Source organism: Symphalangus syndactylus, chromosome 7 (assembly GCF_028878055.3).
Source record: "Symphalangus syndactylus isolate Jambi chromosome 7, NHGRI_mSymSyn1-v2.1_pri, whole genome shotgun sequence".
NCBI lineage: Eukaryota > Metazoa > Chordata > Mammalia > Primates > Hylobatidae > Symphalangus > Symphalangus syndactylus.
Window position 1 is genome coordinate 132244971 of NC_072429.2, and position 6000 is coordinate 132250970.

Sequence of the window (6000 nt, forward strand, 5' to 3'; positions counted from 1 at the left end):
TGAAAAATTCGCCTTGAAACTGCATTTCTGCAGCAAAAACAGGGGATTTGTATTTAGATATGTTCATTTGAGGCAGCTTAGGAGAAAGTCCCGTGCAGCTGATGGGTATTATAAGGATGTCTACCGCCCTCCTGCCTGGCCACTGGCTGACTTCTGAATCTTAGATATTTCCCAGTAGCTTAAAGAAACCAAACAAACTGAAGTGCCCCCAGCGTCCGTGAGGAAGGGTTGTTCTTGGATGGGCATAAGATAACCAAGGGCCCTGCCTCCCCCACCCACTGCCAGGCATCTCCCACTTCCAAGCCACAGAGGCGTCCTGTTTAGGACCCCCAGGGACAGCAGGGACAACAGGCGGGGGGTATGGGGGAGGGGTGGGTAAGGAACCGACCCACTAAATCCCAGCGCTAGCTACTAATTTGACAGAGGCGTGACAGCGTGTTTCCCCCAGAACCAGCCGCATTCCCCACGCCCAGCCCGAATCTCCTCCCGAGGCTGAATCAGAGACCGCGGCGGATCCCCCAGGAACGTCGGAGTAATTCCAGCTGTTCTCCCCGCCGGGAGGGCAGGAGCGGCCAGCACAGGAGGCAGGGGAGGGGAGGAAAGCGGGGGAGGGTGGGCGGAGGCGAAAATGACGCCACTCCTAGCTCCAGCCAGCTCAAAGGGGCGCCAAATGTCCGCGAGACCCCTCTCGCCCAGGCCAGTTCTCCCACGCCGCCGATGCGCCAACCCCGGGTTCCTCCGGGGGCGCACCCTGCCCAGCGGCGCTCGCAGACACTTGCTCCCGCTCGCGTGTTGCACTGTGACACACCCTGGACCCTCCCCCCACACACATGCTTACACTCACACAGGCACACCGCCCTGTGTGTGCTACGGGACTGAAGCGCCACCAGCCTCTCGTATCCACACCCGTTCCCGACCCAGTCCGCAAGCCAGACACACCCACGCCCCCCTCTCCAGCCTCCTTGCCAGTGCGGCTCACCTCTACCAACCCCTCATCTACACAATCGCGCGCAATCTCTCCGTTCCCAGACACACACGCGCGCACACACACACACACACACACTCACTCACCTAGTCCCTTCTGCACCCACGTCCAGCGCGCACCCCTGCCAGCGGCGCCAGCTGGGATTCAGAGACGACGCCAGGAAACGCTATCCTGGTGTTTTTCGGACCGTCTCATCGCCCCCTTCCCGACCTCCAGAACCCCAATCCCCAGCTAGGGGGGAGATGAATGGGACCCTGTCTTTTTTTCCTCCCTTTCCGTAATTGAACCGCCCACTTCAGCGGTGTCTGCACCCAAAGCCCTCTCGCGCCCGCGCCCCGGGATGGCCGCGCACTTGCAGCTTCGGGGCGCTTACTCCTGGAGTCCGCGGGGCTACAAAGGGCGGTCCCGGCGCTCCTGCGGCACCGCACGGGCGGCCCCTTTCTGCTCCGCGTCGCGCCCGGGAGAAGAGGGCGCGGGCTTACCTAACGCGAGGGAGAAAGGAAAGGACGGTGCCGAGGCTGGCGGCCCAGCGCCCTGCGGAAGCCGAGGGCGGAGGGTGAGCTGCCGAGCTTGAGCGCGAGCTGGGAGCCAGGCGAGGTTTGTTTACGTCCCGGCGGAGGGCGACTTTATAGGCGCCGCGGCCCCGCCCCCGCGCCTCGCCCCTCCCAGACCCTCGCAGTCGCCGCACGCAGCCGGGACACACCCCTTCCCCGCTCCCCACTCCCTCCGCCCGGGCGCGCAGGGCTGGGCTGGGCTCGGGCAGCGCGCGGCGGGCGCCCACTGGAGCCGCCGCCTGTTGCGCAAGCCTCCGTAGGGGCGCGGCCGGGAGGGGCATCGGGGCCTGGGTTGTGGGTCGGCTCTGCAGTCCCCTCCGAGTCCGGAGCCTCGGCCCGTGCAGCGGGCGCGTGTGCCCTGCTCGGAGGAGGCGTTTGTGTGCTTGTGCGTGTTCATGTGCGCGCTCGTGCGTGTGCATGTGGACTTCGTTGTGTCTCCGTGTGGGCGGAGGCCCCCCATCTCTGCCTCAGAGTTTCTCTAAGAGTCTCGTTGCGCCACGCCCTGAGCGACTCCCTTCACTTCCTCCAGGTCTCACCCGCTCAGCTCTCCAGCCAGATTCAGCTGCCTGCCCAGCAGCCGCCTTCGCTTTGGCCCGACCGGCTCCCTCCGATTCTCACCCTTCCTTGTCGCCAAAGCTCTCGCTGAAATCCTCGCTCCCGCTCCCGTTTAATCTCGTCCATCTTGCCCACCGCCGCCCAGCGCCTCCCCTTCCCCTCACCTTCCCAGTTCTAAGCACACTCACTGGACCTTGCCCACTGGGCTCTTCTCTCCTGTCCCACAAGCCCAGATGAGAGGATTCTCACCCCTTCCTATTCTGATTTCCTGAACTTTCATGACACACCCTTTCCAACCTTAGCACTGTCCTGCTCTGCTGCTCTGTTTGTGTAACTATTGCCTGCATGTTCCCGTCTGGCCAAAGAAACCAGCAATTCTCAACCCCTACTGCATATGAGAAGTCCCAGAGGAGCCGCCAAATAAAAAAAATAAATAGATAAATAGATAATAAAAAGAGAGAGATGGACTCCAGAACAGTTTAATCAGAATCTCAGGGGGTGCAAACCAAATGGGCATTGGGGTTTTTACAAAGCTACCCAGGCGGCTCCTGACGTGCAGCCAGGTTGAGAAGCACTGCATAGAGGAACACGATTTTATGAATAAAGGAAGTCTGACTCACCGCTGGCACCGTCACTGTCCTCAGGCCACCTGCCCAGCATTGAATTTGCCACTGAGCCCAGGACCAGACCCAGGGCAAGCTCAGGTGACCCTCCCTGCGCCTCCACAGACACACACGTGCGCACGCACAACACTTCCTGCTGAATTGTAAACCTCTTTTCTGTGCCAACCCATGCTGTCCCCAAGGCAGGGGCCATGGCTTTCCCCTCTGTATCCCACTTGCCTCCCTAGGCCCTGCAACTTATTTATCCTGTCATTCCACACATGACAGAATTGAGCTGCTCTTATGAGCTGGGTCCTGTACTCCGCCACTGGGAAAGGATTGAAAAGGTAAAAACATTTTCTACAGGTGCATAGCATAGTACAGCCCCAAGACGCAGTTTTTCCATCCATACAGCGTGGTTGAGATGAACTCATTCATTCCCTAACTATATTAAGGACCTGCTATGCCCAGGCACCATTCTAGACCCTGGGGACATGATCATGAGCAATAACAACAAAAAAAGTGCATCTGTGGGAGCCATCCTGTTGTCTGAAGACCATCGCAGATCAAGCAGTCTGTGTGCCTGTTTTCTTTTAGCCAGCTTACACATACCCATTTTCCCATAGGCTCCCCATTGTGGCGATTTATTGAGTGGGCACCTTTGGTTTTTTATCTGCTAAAGATACAAAGTGTCAAGTTCAAAAGTGCGGAGTGTCAAGATAAGGAACGTGAAGTTCAAAGGCGCAGGGAAGGCGGCCCACTTCTTCAGTAACAAATGGAACTCCTAGTGCATGGAATTAGAAGGGCATTTTGCCAGGGGAGGCCCTTGCCTGTCTCTTTGAGGAGGTCCTCAGGACAGAATGCGAAGAGCAGCCCAGACTTGCAGCTTGAAACCCCAAGGAGGTTGCCTGGCAGGAGGCTGGGCTTGTGTGGGAAGCCTAACCTTCTGGAAGACCGTTAGCGTTGAACAAGTCAGAGGACACAAGAAGGAGAGTGGAGTGAAGAGAAAAGAGCAGAGAGGGGAGGCAAGAATTTGAGCAATGGAACACAATTTTCCAAGTGATGGCATTCTAAAATCAGAGTCCACATCACCTTGGAGAAGGCCTGAGGAAGACACCGTTTGGATTCCACACTCCACTCCCTCAGCCCAACACAGCCAATTTTCCTTCCCCATTGAAAAGGATGTTTTCTTCCACTGAGCACCAGATGAAGTCGTTTTCTTAGCTAAGTGTCATGCTGCAGAAGAAAGACTGTCTTTAGTAGAGGCCTGGATGCACATAAAGCATAGAGGATGCCCACCCTATGCAGAGGCCCCTCACTGGGACCTGGGAGCTGCATGCACCTCCACATCCCCCACTGCAGCCAGCTGAGGTGGCAGAAGCTCATGGAGCTGAATGTGGGTGCAATTGCACTGACTGTTTACATTATTCCTCTTTCTCGCTGGTCAGCAGTAGAATCAGATTTGCTTAGTAAATGCACACGCACTGCAAATCCGTCACAGGATGAGATTGGATTTTCTGGACTAATGTCCACTGGAAATTTCTACTTAACAACACCTTAGATTTTATACTAGAATATTCTAACCAAATGTTCCAAAAATGACCATAGGAATCACCTATTCCCAACTGTCTTTCTTAAAACTCATGGGTACTCAGGGTTGGGAGAGAGCAAGATGCAGCAGGGATTCATGGAGAAGAACCCAGTGGTCAAGTGGCCCCCAACTCCAACTTCAGCACTTACGAGCTGTAGTACCTGGGGCAAATTACTCCACCTCTCTGTGCATAGAGGAAACGAGTGAGAGAAACCATCAGACCTGTCAATCACAATTTATGGGTCTACTGCTGCAGACCATCGTCTTTTGTGTCTGTCAAAATGAAAAAGTGTCCCTAAAAGTGAGTATCTTCCCACCTCCAGTCCTGGGCTCCCTCGGGACCCCCTCTCTCCTCCAGCATCCATGTCTCCCTTTCTTCTGGATCAAACTAATCAACAAGTAAACATTCACTGCAATCAATGACCCACCCTAAACCAATCCCCTCTTAATCCCAAGTCCCCTACTCCTGTACTGCAGCCCAATTCCTCTCACCCCTTCCTCCCTAAACTTTCCAAAACAAGCATCTGTACCCAAAGGCCCACCTCATCTCCTCTTCCTTTTGCTTTGTAGTGTTTATCAAGTTTTTCTTGAACCTGGTCAAATAAGTCTCCAAAACTTGTTAGGAAAAACAACAGCCCTTGCCTCCCCACTTTCCCACTTCCCTATCCCCAGAAGTCACCACTGTCTGCTCTTGGAGAATTATTTATATCTTATCTTTGCCACTTGCAGACTCTATGTTCTTGGGCAAGTTATTTCATTTCCTGCCTCTGCCACCTCATGTATAAGACACACATAACAATATAGGGTCATTGTGGTAAGTATATGTGCTAATATATGTAAAGTGCCTAAAACAGTCCCTGGCACATAGAAAGCTCTCATTAAAGTGTTCACCATCATCCTCACTGTCATCATCACCACCATCACCACCACCATCATCATCATCATCACCGTCATCACCGTCATCATCATCATCTTCATCTTGTCTCATCCCTCCTGGCATCTTGCACACCTGACCGTAGAGAAGTTCAGTAAATATTGGTTGAAGAACTGAGCAAATGCAGATGTTTCTCTTTGAATTCACCCCATCTTATTCAGTCTTACTGCTTGGACTCTGTTAGGAGGAAAAAGGGGATCCTACCTGCTTCATGATCCCAGGTGGAGGGACCACCATCTGGGATTTTTACTTAAGTAAAAGTAAATTATCCAGTTGTCTGCAAGCATGCCTGGCCTGTAATATCAAGTTGTGAGCAATGAAAATTTGTTTTAAAAAAAACTGTGAAAGGAAAACAATTCCAAATGAGGGTGAAGGGTAGGCTATGTTCAGGATGTGTAATATATCCTTTACATTGAACATAAATGAAGAGTTGTGCAGTGTTTGGCCCTTAGAAAATCAGTTTCTCCACACTCCTGGCTTGCATGAGTTTCCTAGGACTGTCATAACAAATCACCATAAACTGGGTGGCTTAAAACATGTATTCTCATGTTTAAGAATACAGCAGCCATGTATTCTGGAGGCTAGAAATAAAAACTCCGGATGTGGACAGGGACCTGCTGCCTCTGAAGTCTCAGGGAAGAATCCTTCCTTGCCCCTTCCTGGCTCCTGGTAGTTACTGGCAATCCCTGCCGCTCCTTAGCTTATACATGCATCACTTCAATCTAGGCCTCTGTCAGCACATTCCTTCCTCTCTCGTCTCGCTATGACCTCGCATCTTA

At 53.5% G+C, this 6000-nt stretch overlaps 1 protein-coding gene across 2 annotated transcripts in view; it reads right to left on the minus strand.

Moving 5' to 3' along the window:
• Nucleotides 1-1652, minus strand: part of NDRG1 (N-myc downstream regulated 1) — a 59480-nt gene extending 57828 nt beyond the window's left edge. The window contains exon 1 of one of the 2 annotated variants that reach the window (XM_055287321.2): nucleotides 1468-1652. The gene's annotated coding sequence lies outside the window, so the exon portion shown is untranslated. The remainder of the gene's footprint in view (nucleotides 1-1467) is intronic. The other variant, XM_055287320.1, reaches the window with a different exon arrangement.
• Nucleotides 1653-6000: the final 4348 nt, after the last annotated feature.